The following is a 15,971-nucleotide window of genomic DNA, read 5'->3' as shown; positions in this document are numbered from 1 at the left end:
GGAGTCTAGGCCAACAAAAAGTTTGTCTTTTAGAAAAAAACATTTATGAAGAATTATGAATGACTTACAAAACAAAAGTTGTGAATTTGTAGCAGTGTGGTTGTTAGAGATGGAGGATTTACCATTTAAGCCATGGCAAAAGTTGTAAGCCTAAGCTTGACTTCTGCTCATCACCCTCTTTCCCACTCGCAGGACCTTGAACGTGACTTGCATGTGCTCAGGGTCTCACAATTTGCCTCAGACTAATACTACATCATAAAGACCTCATTCCCCAGACCCTCTGGCACCCTGAGGTAGAAGTATTTATTTTTATTTTCTCCTTTTAGGTATCAACTTTTAAGGGAAAACTCCAGTTGATAAAGCTGTATTTCCAATTGGGAATCAAATAATCTTTTCACACCCTTTTAAACCAGGGCCTCAGTTGGAACCACCTGGAGCCTGGACAGACTCATTTATGAGACAGGAAAGATTCAGGAGCCTACTTCATAAAAAATAAAGTTTCTAAGACAAGGGAGTTAATTTTCCAATATTCACATGTGTATTGTCTACTTAAAGGCCCATATCTGATTGCCTGAGCTCAGGAGTTGGACACCAGCCTGGGCAACACGGTGAAACCCCGTCTCTACTAAAATACAAAAAATTAGCCAGGCGTGGCAGCATGTGCCTGTAGTCCTAGCTACCCAGGAGGCTGAAGCAGGAGAATCGCTTGAACCCGGGAGGCGGAGGTTGCAGTGAGCCGAGATCGCACCACTGCACTCCATGCACTCCATCCTGGACAACAGAAGGAGACTCTGTCTCCAAAAAAAAAAAAAAAAAAGCCTATTGTCTAACCAGTACTTTTCCAATTTTTGGAAAATTAGAACATAAAATGATCAGTCAAAATTGCTTCATCCAGACAATCTCTGTCAACATTTTGATATGTCATTCAAGATTTTAATTCCTATGTAAACATGAAATGTAAATATGTTTTTTCACAGGAGTAATTTTATAACAAATACTTTATTACCTGATTTTTAAAATGCAATGTAACTTTAAAAATTTAAATTAGTATTTCTTTAACTTTAATTATTTTTTACATAGAAAAACCGAACCCACAGACTTAGAGACATAATTGCTAGGTCAAAGAGTTTGCAGAATCTTTTGGGCTTAGGTTGTTGGGCAAATTGCCATCCAGAAATGTGTAAGACTTCTCATTTTCTCTCACATCAACCAGGGAATCCGCACGTTTTAGAATTTCTGACTATTTGGGGTGGGAGTTAACATCATCACCATGCATTTTCTCTTTAAAGACACATTTTTTCACATTTAATATATCTGAAATCAGAGTACATCTTGCAATAGATAGTGAGTTTATACTGTGCTATAATTTAATGAACAGGATTTTTTCTTTTTTAATAGCACTTCAAATTTCATAACAGCATACCCTATAATCGATAGTGTGTTGGAATCCATGAAATACGGTACCTCAATCTAAGCAATTTTACGTTTTGGCCCAGTAAAATTTTTCCTTTCCACCCACAAGCTTCTGGGACCAGTTGCCCTTGCTAACTGCTTACAGAGTGCTCAAAGTATGTAAATTCAGTTCAACTTTTATTCAAGTCTCTCTGCATATGGCTGAGGGAATACAAAGACGAACATGACAGTGCTGAGAAAAACTTAATTAGGAAGGTCACTGCATAAAAACCATGTAATGAATTTTCTTTCAAAACCTTTGTGGAACAAGGCAGAATATAAATAAATAAAAACATTGTACATACAGAAGCCAAACAGACATAAATTTCAGATCATCTGTCCCACACATTCCCTCTATTGTTGCAGATAACCAAGAGCTGTACCGAGCGACCTGCAGCTCCTTGAAGACATCCTGTTCTCTAAGCCTCCGTGAAGGTGTAACTGCGGCTCACTCTAGCTCAAAGGATGTCTCCTTTCCTCACGCTTTTACATGGCCAACCCCTGCTCAGCCTTCCAATCTCAGAGCAGAGGCCACCTCCCTTGGCAAGTTGTTCTGACTCCATCTTTCTCTTTCTCTGCCTTCTGTCAAAAGCCCCTCCTCTCTGTGGACCCACAGTCCTTGCACAGTACTTAGTATTTAAGTAAACCCTTAATAACACTTATCAAAGTAACCCACTGACAGACTGCGAGGAGTGTGGAGGTAGCGTGTCATAAAGTGCAAAAGTAAGACTATCCTGGCCCCATCCCAGCCCTGCCACTTACTTACTACCTATCTATCTGTGGGGAAGTAACTAGTAACCCCCCCCTTTTTTTTTTTTTTTGAGACGGAGTCTCACTCTGTCACCCAGGCTGGAGTGCAATGGTGTGATCTCAGCTCACTGCAAGTTCTGCCTCCCTGGTTCAATGGATTCTCCTGCCTCAGCCTCCCAAGTAGTTAGGATTACAGGCGGGCACCACCACGCCCAGCTAATTTTGTATTTTTAGTAGAGACGGGGTTTCACCATGTTAGCCAGGCTGATTTCGAACTGCCGACCTCAGGTCGTCCGCACGCCTTGGCTTCCCAAAGTGCTGTGATTACAGATGTAAGCCACCGCACCCAGCCTAGTAACCACTTTTAAATCTCAATTGTTTTATCCACAAATGGAAGTTTATACTGTCTAGTTTGAAGGATGGTTTGGAGGACTTTAATAAAGCGTATGAAGCATTTAGTACAGGGACTGCCCATTAGACAGCATTAAAAAAAAAAAAAAAAAACCCTGGCTCACTGGTTTGTCTCCCACAACAGAACAAGGACCTTGGGAGGGCATAGAGTATGTCTTTTATTTCTATGATCCCCAGTTACCTGGCAAGGAGTAAATTCTCAGTACAGGTGTGTTAGAGTATTCACATAGAAAAACCAAGCCCACAGCCGTAGGGGCTAAAAGAAATGAGATGACAGGCTTCTCTTTTTGGCTCAGAGAGAGCTTTAGTGCTTTGTGCAGCATGTCCTCCTACTATCTGTCTGTACAGACAGGTCTGTTTGTTTGAGCCTAGTGATGTGAAAAGCAATCAAAAGGACTGTAAAAATCTCAATAGACATATCTTTTTTTTTTTTTTTTTTGAGAAACCATCCTTCATAACTGTCTAGGGTTTTTTTTTTCTTTTCCTGCTTACAAGAAGTCTTAAGGCTGATAACAAAAAGAAGGTAACATAGGTATTAGCAACCACTGCATTAGTTTATTTCATTTACTTCTTATGCCCACTCAGAGGGGGAGCGGGATGATAATTTAGGCATCTTCTTAGGCAGCATGAATGACCAGGACAAAGCATAATAATGGATGGGCACAATGCCTAGAACGATTGTATCAAATGACTCCACTGCTTACAGCAGGAAATCTTTGCTTTCTTGAAACAAAGGATAGAGCTAAACTCTCAAAAGAATAAGATACTGAGACACATCAGGAAGTTACCCCAACCCAAAACGTCAACATATGTGGCTCTACTGATGCCTAAACTGATGGCAGCAGAGCTTACTTTCCTGATACATTATTCCTTGTTGGAATGCCATTGTATTTGACTGTAGTAACAGCAACAGCTGTAGCTCCCGTGTACTGAATACACTGAATACTTCCAATCTGCCAGGTACAGATATGCTCCATCATTTAATTTTCCAAGCAATCCTACGAAGAAGGTATATTCCCCGTTATATACATAAGGAAAATGAGGCTTAGAAGTGGCATAACTTGCCTAAGTTGCTGGGAAGGATGAGAACTGGGAATCAAACCCCCCTCTATCTGAGTCCAAGCATATGCAGACCTCAGAAGTTAGGTCTCAGATTGGCACAGCTTTAAGACTTCCTCCCTCCTCTAGCCATGTTTTCTACCACCCTTTTCCAAACTTTACACTGAAGACATATCAAACTTCTTTTAGTTTCTCCAACTTTTTTTTCTCTTTTCTTGCCCTCTTTACTTTCAATCCTCCTTTACCTGGCTGACACTTTCAGGCCTCAGCTAAAATGCCACTTCAGGGAATGAATTTCCTGACAGCCTATCACCATCCCCACATATTGCTGGGTGGCCTTGCTAAGTGCTCCCAGAGCTACTTGGCATTCCCCCATATTGGCATGGATTACATGGCATAATTACTCTTAGATCATTGTCTGTGTCCTTCATTAGACAGTGTCATAGTCCATTCAGGCAGTTATAATAAAATATCATAAGCTGAGTAGCTTATAAACAACATAAATTTATTTCCCCTCATTCGGGAAGCTGGAAAGTCCAAGGTTAAGGTGCTGGTAAACTTGGAGTCTGGTGAGGGCCTGTGTACCTCATAGACAGTGCCTTCTAGCTGTACCTCACGTGATGGAAGGAATGAGGATCTATCTGGAGCCTATTATATAATGGTACTAATTCCATTCATGAGGGCTCTGCCCTCATGATCTAATCACCTCTCAACGACCCCAGCTCCTAATACCATCACCTTGCGGGTTAGGATTTCAACATATGAATTTTGAGAGGCACAGATAGATTTTAAGTACTTTGAGGACTGGATCTAAGTCTGTCTGATTTACTGTTGAATCTTCAATGCCTAGAAACTAATATAAGTTCAATACATAATCGTAGGGAGAATAAATAAATGCATAAATTAATCAATGGTAACTGATGGAGTATGAATGCTTTGCAGTAGAAGAGTGATAATTTCCTATCTTTTTTTCCATACCAAAGGCAAATTCTATCTTCTCCATCATTCTACATTCAGATTACCCCTACCTATTTACAGACATTATCAGCTGGTGATCTGGAAGAACGTGCTCTATGTTGTTAGAATAATAGTCCTTGTTCACCTCAGCAACACCTTTCAATCAAAAAAAAAAAAGTTTGGTCTCTGATTTCCCTTTCAGCTTTGAGGAAATTGGATACAACTTTCAAATATTTAGTTTTAAATTTTAGGCTACAGCTAAACCTAGAAAAGCTACAGGTATATTTGTTGAGGCCAAAGTCTCCCCAGGCACCCAACACATTCTTTTTTTTTTTTTTTTTTTTTTTTGCTTATGAAAAACTACCTCTTCTAACTCCAGGACACCTCAGAACTTCCGTTTGTCACAATAGGTCACATGTTCTTAAATGGGTCTCATTTTGCTTCTCTCTGGAAGCTTGGTAATCTCCCTGAAGTAGAAATTTCAGAATAAAGTGAGGTGGCCCTTAATGGTATCCCAAGTGTGGTTGATAATAGGTTTTATTTTTCTCTCTTGTTTTTTTCTCAAGAATCAGGTGCCATAGCCAAAATAGTTATCTGAGAGAGAATGGGAATAAAAACTCCCTAATAATCATTTTTAAAATCTTTTGATTTTTTAAAGAAATAGTTAAGGTGCAGCTTTGACCTGCTCTGTAATCAGAGGATTGGGTTCCCTGGATACAGATTTTGTGCTATTCTACTTAACCAAAGAGCAACTTGGGCGTTTATCCAGGATACTCCTCAAGGATCTAATATGTTAATTGAAAAAAAATCTTAGGAAATAACTTTACAACCAAAAAATTCATCCAGTTGGAAACACATGGGATTATTTTCCAATCCCTGTTACTTGAAATCTCAGCTGCTGAAGCAAAGGATATTAAAAATATATACAAGAATTTCTCAAAGAGCAAACAGAATTAGTTACAATTCCAAGGTAGAATACAACCAGCTTTAATTAAAACAGCATGCAGTATAATTCCCACGTGAATATTTTAGCATGCTTAGTGCTGGTACAAGTAAAGAAACAGTTTCCTAGGCTGTCCTTCCAGATTCTCAAAGCTTCTTTGATACCTCCACAGCTGTAATATCTCTGCTGGATATAGCTTTCTCCTCCTGCTCCCTTGCTCAAGGAAGTCTTCTTGATCTACTTCAGCATTTGATATCTCTCTGCATATACTAGGTGGTTAGTTTTCCTTTTCTCACTGCTCTGCGACCTTGTTTATCATGATCACAAATGGGATGTATATAAAGAAGAAGAAAGCTAGGAGAAGATTCAGCTACCTGGGCCACTAGAGTCTTCAGTCTCTTCATGGAATCTGTTGTCCAAAGATCTGTTTGTTAGTCTGTTCTCATGCTGCTAATAAAGACATACCCAACACTTTATAAAGGAAATATAATTTATAAAGGAAAGAAGTTTAATGGACTCACAGTTCCACATGGCTGGGGAGGCCTCACAGTCATGGCAGAAGGCAAAGGAGAAGCAAAGGCATGTCTTACATGGCAGCAGACAAGAAAAAGTGCCAAGCAAAAGGGGGAAAAGCTCCTTTTAAAACCATGAGACCTCCTGAGAATTCACTCACCATCACAAGAACAGCAGTATAGGCGTAACCACACCCATGATTGAATTACCTCCCACTGGGCCCCTCCCAGGACATGTAGGGATTATGGGAATTACCATTCAAGATGAGATTTGGGTGGGGACACAGCCAAACCATATCAATTTAATATCTTTGGTAATTCAAATTATCCTTTCAAACCAGGATAGAAAGCTGAGGGACAGGCTGATAACTTGATAAACCCTAGAATACAATAGGCCTTGAATTCAAGAATCCCAGTTCCCTGGAGATGACTTTGACCTAATTTAAGGAAAACAAACAAATAAAAGTGAGTGATGTGTTGTAAATAGTTACTCAATGAATGGGTGGGCCAATCTAAACAATTCAGTTCAAACATACCAAGGAAGGTTCAAAGAGTTTGAAATTCTCCTGGTGTTTCAGGAAGAATGACAGGAAATATTTCAGATTATTGCTGATGACCAGACATGGATATGCTGCTGGAGGTTGGCGGAAAAAGTCTGGATTCATCCATTCACTCACACATATGCATGCATCCACACATATGCCATGCGTGCACTCACACATATGCATGCATCCACACATATGCCATGCGTGCACTCACACACAATTCTCTTCTAAATTCGTCTTCTACATTATATAGGAAAGTAACTTCTTTATCAATTGTTAAGAGAATTAAGAGGCGTTTTCCATTTATAGTCAACTCACTGTAAACTATGTTATGGAAAGAAAAAGCTAAGGTGGGGCTAATTAGAACCCATAGATATTTCTCAAACCTCACTTTGGACAATTTCAGTCCTTTCTACCACCCACTCAAGTTACCCCCAGGTTTTTCCCATACCTGCTAATAAGAAGCTAAAAGTGGCTTGAATTTTATTCCCAGTGCCTCTTGTTTACCCTCGACTAGAGTTGCTAGGAATAATGAAATGCCTCAAAAGCCAAGAAAGAAGGAAGATGACATCTGATTAAATCTCGATAGGCAAACAGTCAACCCTTGAATCTTTGAATTGGTGCTATAGGGTACCCTTGACTGGGGTTAAGTTGATCAAAACAGCACTACCCATTTAGAAAGAAGAGATTATTGAGAGAGGGTGCTATTTCTGGACAGTTCCAAGAAGGCCTATTGTGAGTAGCAGTCAAGAAATTTTGTCTCAAAGCTGCAGGGAGGTCAGCAATCTTCTTACCTCTGTTTCCCATTGTGTAGCAGAAGAATAACAAGCAGGTTGGATCTGCACTCAGAAACACTAAGATGGGAAACATCTTAAACTTAAAACATTTTCATCACATTGCCACTTGCCAATGTATTATTGTGGAAGGCTCTGGCTTGCGTTACAGAGATATCACTTTCTCCTCCTTTCAACTATAGTTGAGCATAGAAGAGCTCAACTATAGAAATATAGAGTATAGAACTATAGAGTATAGAAGAGCACTAAAAAAAAAAAATTATCTTTGGCACAATAGCGAACAAAATATTCAGGCAACTAGCTGGAACACCAGTGAGAATTTACATTCACTGGACATGTGAGGGGGACTTTATTATAATATGGTGAGCAATTAAGCTTTTGCAAGTTAAAAGTAATACCATGTGGTATTTGCTAAGCATTCTCCTGGATGTTTAGCTATATCCAAGAGACTAGTCTCTGCATTCCAAAAGGAGAAAGGTGGGATGAGAATACACAAAAAAAAAATTTAGACATAAAATTCTAATATCAACAAAGAGAAATGAGCTTAGGCTTCAACAAGAATGAGAGCATCAGGGTTCAAGAGAAATCACAATGTCAATGAGTCCCAGGTACAAGCCTTTTCTTATGCATTTTTAATTCATATTCCCTTATCCTCTGAGTCGACACTTCATTTCCACCTAACTCCACTGCCCTTTTTGTGAATGGTGGAGAGAAAAGATTACCACCTTAACCTGGGAAGCCTGTTCAAAACAGGCTAGTCAATTCTCCCTGAATTGTAGAACTGTGATCACTGCCTCTCTCTTCCCCTCCAGACCACTGGGCCATTGCCACAATCCCTCCAGGGCCTCTCTTCTTTCCCCCAAGAAAGAATTATAAATTGAAAAGTCATCCCACAAATAAAGACCCAGAGGGATTAGTGTTATTTAGAGCTACAAAAAATGCTATTTTTCCCCAGTACTCCCCATGACCAGCCACATGGACTTTTTATCTAATCCTGAGCAAGCCAAGCTTATTCCTCCCTTGACACATCTGTCCTTGTTGTTCCTTCTGCCTGTGCTGCTGTTCCTCCAGAGAGACCCTTGCTTGACTGGATCCTCACTGATCAGCTCTCAGTATAAGCATCCTCTCCTCTGAAAATCCTTCTGGACTATTCAATCTAAAGCGGCCCTCCATTCCACTCTTTCTATCACATAACCCTGATTTATTTTCTTCATAATAGTGCCACTATCAGAAAATGTTCATGTATTGGTTTATGCGTTTCTAGTCTGTCTTCTGCCTACAGAACATAAATTCCGTGAGACCAGGGACCAATTTCTAATCTGTATCCCCAGAATCAAGGATAATAACTGGCAGATCACAGGCATTTAGATCATTGTTTAATTTGTAAAATTGTGGGAGTGCTTACTATGTATTAGGCACTCTTTACTTATATTATCTTAATTCTAACCCCAAACCTGTAATATACATACTACCTTATTTTACAGATAAAAGAGCAGAGGCTTAGAGATATCAAATAACTCTTGTAAATGGCAAGCCAAGATATAAACCCTAGTAGTCTATCTCCAGAGCCCACACGCAAAACTGCTGCTTATTTTATTTATACAATATAATATAGAAATCTTTTTTTTTGAAGTTTGAGCTTGTGTTGAATTCTTTTTTAAAATAATAAAATTAAGCCCATTTTTTTCCTGTAGGACTTCTCATAACTTTTACTATGCTAATGTACCCCATGATTCACCAAGAGAAGTATATTATATCCATCATTTCCCAATCAATTTTTTTCTTTTCTTCTTTTTGCCATGGACTCTTCTTTTTCATGGAGTCTCTTGACATTTCTTTTAACTATGCTTCTCCTGAAATTTCTTTGGAAAGTGTTCTCACATTCAGTGCATGTTTTCTAAAACTATATCAGAACCATAGATCCGCCGCTGACTTGTTCATTCAACAAATGTTTTTTGAATGTCTATTACGTTCCAGGCACATTTCTAGAAACTGTGAATTGATATGTCACTGAACAAAAGTCCCCACCCATTTTGAGTTATGTTCTAGAGAAGGAGGAGACAGATGACAAACATTAAGGATAGGAAATAAGTAAATCATATAGTAGGAAGTAATATGCTATGAAAAGAACAGAAATGTGGGAATGAGTGAGAGGGATGTGGAAGAAGAGAGAGGTAGGGGGGCAGTGGGGACACACAGATGGGAAGGATAGGGTTTGCAATCATAAATACAGGGTGGGCGTCATTGAGAAGATGATATCTGAGCAAAGACTTGAAGGAAGTGAGAGAATTAGTCACTTGGATATTTGAAGAAAGAGGATTTCAGGAAAAGAAAATAGCCAATGCAAAGGCTCCAAAAAGCCAGTATCATGTTTTCCAGAAGCATTAAGGATGCCAGCAAGGCTGGAAAGGAGTAAGAGGCAGTGTAGTGAAAGATGAGTGAATTGAAGAAGGTGGCAAGACAGACTATGTAGAGTATTGTAAGTTACTGAAAAGCCTTTGGCTTTTTCCCTAAGCAAAATGGGAGGCCACCAGAATGTTTTGAGTAGAAAACTGATATGATCAGCTTCATTTTTCAAAAGGATCTTTCTGGCTATGATGTTGAGTATAGTATACCAGGGTTTAAGGATCACTCTGGGTGCCATGTTGAGTACAGAATATGAGAGATCAAAGTTAGAAGTAGTAAAACCAGTTGCAATAGTCCTGTGAAAGATGGTATTTCTCAGACTAGGATGGTAGCAGTGACAGTGGTAAGAAGGCACAGGGTTCTGATTTATTTTTAAAGTAAAACCAGCAGAATTTCCTGATGGTATGAGAGAGAATGAAGAGAATTAAGAATAACTCGATTTTTTTTTTGGTCTGAGCATCTGAGCAGATAAATTAACATCAATCAAGATGGAAAAAGCCTATAGGTGGAAGAGGCCCCAGGTGGGAACAGTTCAGTTTTGGGTATGGTGACTTAGAGGTGTCCTTTAGATTTCCAAGTGGAGATGGCATGTAGAGAGTTGGAGTTTGGGGGAGATATCTGATCTAAAAAAATATTTATAAACCTAAAAAGGGCCAGTAAATGGATGGGATTTAAAATCATGAAAATCGATGAAATCACCAAAGGAATAAGTGCAAAGGTTCAGAAGAAAAACTGTCACAGGAGCTGAGCTTGAGGCACAAGTAAAAAAAGACATGTTCCTCAGGAAACCAACCCCAAGCCTTGACTGATATGTGGAAGCACAGCAGATAGTGCAATGAATTATACATTTCAGCTTTGGGGACTTGAAGGTGGTCAGGTGCGGTGGCTCACGCCTGTAATCCCAGCACTTTGGGAGGCCACGGCGGGTGGATCACGAGGTCAGGAGTTGGTGACCAGCCTGGCCAACATGGTGAAACCCCGTCTCTACTAAAAATACAAAAATTAGCCAGGCATGGTGGCAGGCGCCTGTAATCCCGGCTACTCAGGGAGTAGGAGAGAGTAGGCAGGAGAATCGCTTGAACCCAGGAGGCAGAGGTTGCAGTCAGCCGAGATCGCACCACTGCATTCCAGCCTGCGTGACAGAGTGAGACTCCATCTAAAAAAAAAAAAAAGAAGAAGAAGAAAGTATGGCTACAAGGTCTCATCTTCTGAAACACATAATGGCTGCCTGGAGTTCTGTCTGAGGAAGATTCTGAGACCATGTCTAGGGTTAGTGGGGAAGAAAGTCGCAGTCATTTAGTGATGTTTGCTAGAGTTGTGACAAGTGTAACAGCATGCAGGCAGCATCAGATATCCACCACTCCTTGCCTGCAGGAAAGGCCACAAGCCTAAGGATAGATGGCAAGCGGTGTTTAGAGAGTTCACTGAATGCTTTTGACTTGCCGCAAGTTAATCTGTATGGTTTATATCCGTAGTACTATATAATCTGTTGCTGAAGTTATCTTATACGTGCAAGAAAGATTTTATTGCTCTAGAACCACTAGCATGTGTTGGACTTAAGTGTGTGAAAGGGGAACAACGAAGGAAGAAGAGAGAGACAAATCAAAACCCAAGGCAAAGAGTGGACTTTTAGCTATGACTCTAGGAGGAGGTTGGGTAAATCCTCTTCCCAAAATGCAATGATAGAGCTGTGCAAAGTTGGAAACTTCAACTATTTGTGCTCTGGAAATCAACTAAAGGCCTATGACAACCAGAGAAGTGTTTATTTTTTAAAAACCGTGGGACATCACTCAGGAACACTGGGAATCTGAGATGTTCTGACCTAGGGCTCCTCTCATCCACCTCAACCCAGCCTATAGGTTCTGCCAAGGTACAACAAGCCATGATGACCAGTAGCTTCTCTGTAGATGTTGAAGGAGACTCAACCAGTTTGAAGAGCTGGGCAGTGCAGACACCAAGCAAAGTTGTCAATAGAAATGATCATCTTGGATGGGAGTGAGTTGGGAGGGCCATCAGCTCCATCAGCCTGAAGTTGCAGCTGTGGTCAGAGAGAGCATATTGCTGGCTGAGGCTGTGCATATGGGCAGTGGAGACTGAAGAGACAGAAGCCCTTTATATGCTTCTGGTTTATCCGAAGTCTCAATGCATGTGCATAGGAGACTCAAAAAGGTCCAGCAGATACCAGACTCAGGGGAGCTTGAAAAGAGCCTGAACTTTGTATATGCTCCTCTATCTGAAAATAGGTGAAAAAGGGCAAAGGATGGAAATCTTAGTGGTTTAAGGTGTTTGAACATAAATGATGTTCAATCATGAGCTGACCACTAAGACTATACAGACACAGGAGCAACCTCTAGCAAGCCAAGTTTAAAAATAAAATCAGAGCCTGTGGTCCCAGCTACTCAGGAGGCTGAGGCAGGAGAATGGTATAAACCCGAGAGGCAGAGCTTGCAGTGAGCTGAGATTGCACCACTGCACTCCAGCCTGGGTGACACAGCGAGACTCCACCTAAAAAAAAAAATAAATAAATAAATAAAAAGTAAAAAAATAAAAAAATCAGGAATGTATATATATTTTAGACTAGCATAGGCATTAGTAGCCTAGGGGAAACAGATTTCACAGATTTAGTCCAGGCAAGTTACAAACAAAATGCCAGCAACAACCACCATCAAGGGAAAAAAATATCAGAATTCAGAGTAGTTGTAATGTGTTATCTTAAATGTCCCATTTTTAAGAAAAGAAAGTGTGGCCCATACTTAAGAAAAGAAAAACAGTTAATAGAAACTTTGTGGGTGTTACCAAATATTCGTGGACAAAAATTTCAAGGCAGCTATTATAAATACTTCCAAAGAACTAAAGCAAACCATGTTTAAAGAATTAAAGAAAAGTGGAGTAACAAGAGATCAACAAACAGAATCTTAATAAGGATATTGAATTTATTTTAAAAATACCAGGTGAAAATTCTGTAGCTGAAGAGTACAATAACAGTAATTTAAAAATTTTCACTGTAGAGTTCAACAACAGGTTTGAGAGAGAAGGAATCAGTGAACTATAAATCAATAGAAATTACTCAATCTAGAGAATGGTGAGAAAACAGACTGCAGTAAAATTAACAGACCCTCAAAAACCTGTGGGACAAGCTCAAGCACAAAAACAACCATGTCAGGGGAATGTCGGAAGGAGAGAAGAGAAAGGGACAGAAAACCTATTTGAAAAAATAATGGCCAAAACTTCCAAAATTTGATTTTTTAGAAAATTAATCTATACACCCAAGAAGCTCAAAGAAACCCAAGCAGGATAAATACAAATAGATCCACACTTGAACACATCATTATCAAACTGTTGTTTGCCAAATCCAAAGAGAAAATCTTGAAAGCAGCAAGAAGAATAACACACACCATAGAAAGGCGAGCATCCATGCAATTAAGCTGGCTTCTCATCTAAAACCATGGATGCCAGAAGGAAGAAGAATGGCACATCCATAGTGCAAAAAGAAAATAATGTCAAACAAGAATTCTGTATCTAACAAAACTATCCTTCAAAAATGAGGGCAAAATAAGGACATTTTCAGATAAACAGAGACTGAGCAAATATATTGCTAGCAGCCCTGTTTTACAAGATGTACCGAAGGAAGGAAGACCTTCAGGAAATGATACTCTAAGGTAACACAAATCCACAGGAAAAAATGAAGAGCACTGTAAATGATAAATATGTTAGTATAAAAGATTCCATAAAATATATTTTTTCTCCTTTTTCCCAATTTCTTTAAAAGACAGGATTGTGTGAAACAATAATTTTAACATTGTAGTGTTGGGTTTGTAACATGTATAGATTTAATATATAGGACAGTAATAGCACAAAGGAGGGAAGAGGAAATGGCACTATATTGGAGCAAAGTTCTTGTATTTTCTGGAGTTAAATTACTGTTAACCAAAAGAAGATCATGATACATTAAAATGCAGATTGTGAACCAACCCAAATGCCCATCAGTGATAGACTGGATAAAGAAAATGTGGCACATATACACCATGGAATACTATGCAGCCATAAAAAAGGAGAGTTCATGTCCTTTGCAGGGACATGGATGAAGCTGGAAACCATCATTCTCAGCAAACTAACACAAGAACAGAAAACCAAACACTGCATGTTCTCACTCATAAGTGGGAGTTGAACAATGTGAACACATAGACACAGGGAGAAGAACATCACATACCGGGGCCTGTCAGGGCATAGGGGGCTGGGGGAGGGATAGTATTAGGAGAAATGTCTAATGTAGATGACAGGTTGATAGGTGCAGCAAACCACCATGGCATGTGTATACCTATGTAACAAACCTGCGCATTCTGCACATGTATCCCAGAACTTAAAGTATAATTAAACATTTTTTTAAAAATAGCAAAATGCACATTGTAATCCTAGAGCAACTAATAAGAAAATAACACAAAAATATAGTAAATTAAGAGGAGAATTTAAATGGCACATTAAAAATATTTATTCAACACAAAGAAAGCAATCAAGGAGGAACAGATAGTCAAAAAAGACAAAAGACAGAAAATCTAAGGCAGGTCTTTGGTAGAATTCTTATTCTTTTTGCTCCTTGTGATTTTTAGTAAAGAGGGAAATAAAAATCTATAACAAGCAGGATGGCCTACATAATTCTGGACACAAAGCAAAATGAAAAGGTATGGTCCCTTATTCAAAAACTATTTCAAATTTCAGGATGGTGAAAGCAGATCATAAAGCTAAACAAGGGGGCCCTTCTGACCACAGGGTCCTGTGTGACTGCACAAGTTGTTCATCCATGAAGCCGGCCCTAATCAAGAGGTTACTGTATCCCATTTTCTCACTCTCGGGATAAACCCCCTTTGGTGACTCCCTATTGTCCTGTCCTTTCTTATCCTTGTACTCAAAATCTCCAGTACTTGGGAAGGGCCCATCCTTCACAACCAGAAGTCCAAGAGACCAGATTCAAGCTGTTACTTCAACTTCAGGCAGCTACCATTACACTTTGGTGCAGATGGTTTTGCACTGAATCCTGTAATTCCCTTATTTGTGCTTACTTTGTGCTTTTCAGTTGCAGTTGTCCTTGTAAGCAAAGACAGCCCCGGGGTGTCAGAGAAGAACATCATTATCTAAGTAGCTAATATTTTCTTTAACTTTTATTTTAAGTTCACGGGTACAAGTGCAGGTTTGTTACATAGATAAACTTGTGTCATGGGGATTTGTTGTACAGATTATTTCATCACCCAGGCATTAAGCCTAGTACCCATTAGTTATTTTTCCTGATCCTCTCCCTCCTTCCACCCTCCATCCTCCAAAAGGCCCCAGTGTGTATTGTTCCCCTCTATGTGTCCACGTGTTTTCATCATTTAGCTCCCACTTATGAGAACATGCTGTATTTGGTTTTCTGTTCCTGTGTTAATTTGGTAAGGATAATGGCCTCCAGCTCCATCTATGTCCCTGCAAAGGAAGAAACCTACCATTTCTTCTTTTCTGTGGCTGCATAGTATTCCACGGTGTATATGTACCACATTTTCTTTATCCAATCTATCATTGATGGGCCTTTGGGCGGATTTCATGTGTTTGCTATCGTGAATAGTGCTGCAATAAACATGTGTGCATGTGTCTTTTATAACAGAATAATGTAGATTCTTTTGGGTATATACCCAGTAATGGGATTGCTGGGTCAAATGGTATTTCTGTTTTTAGGTCTTTGAGGAATTGCCACACTGTCTTCAATAATGGCTAAATTAATTTGCACTCCTACAATTCATTAATTCATTTGAAAATGTTGAAATATGTGAAACCCAAGAAAGGCTTCCCACAAACCTACTAGGGATTGTGCTGGGCTAAGCTGATCTGTTTATTAGGAATGCCAATGGTGCAATGGTCTAACTGTGCAAATGATCTTACCCTGTTTTCATAATTAGGCTTTGGGACTGCCATAGGGAGAATCGACTCGAGCACAGTTCACTAGTGTCAAACACACTTGAGAGCACTCTGGAAGATCACTGCCATACATCATGCAATCCAGTTCTACTTAGGCTCTGACAGGTACATTTTGCCTGCTTCAAGTTTGTGGTGAGCTAATAAGTGGTCCTCTCTGGTCCTTCAGACCTCTGTCATACTTGTTTTTCTGGAAAAA

At 39.5% G+C, this 15,971-nt stretch overlaps 1 protein-coding gene across 5 annotated transcripts in view; it reads left to right on the top strand.

Annotated features, from left to right (window-relative positions):
• PPP2R2B (protein phosphatase 2 regulatory subunit Bbeta) overlaps nucleotides 1–15,971 on the top strand; it is a 495,072-nt gene that overhangs the window by 145,779 nt on the left and 333,322 nt on the right. The gene's annotated exons all lie outside the window — the stretch shown is intronic.

Source organism: Pongo pygmaeus, chromosome 4, assembly GCF_028885625.2.
Source record: "Pongo pygmaeus isolate AG05252 chromosome 4, NHGRI_mPonPyg2-v2.0_pri, whole genome shotgun sequence".
Lineage (NCBI taxonomy): Eukaryota > Metazoa > Chordata > Mammalia > Primates > Hominidae > Pongo > Pongo pygmaeus.
The sequence above is the reverse complement of the archived record's forward strand: the minus strand, read 5'-3'. Positions and strand labels throughout refer to the sequence as shown.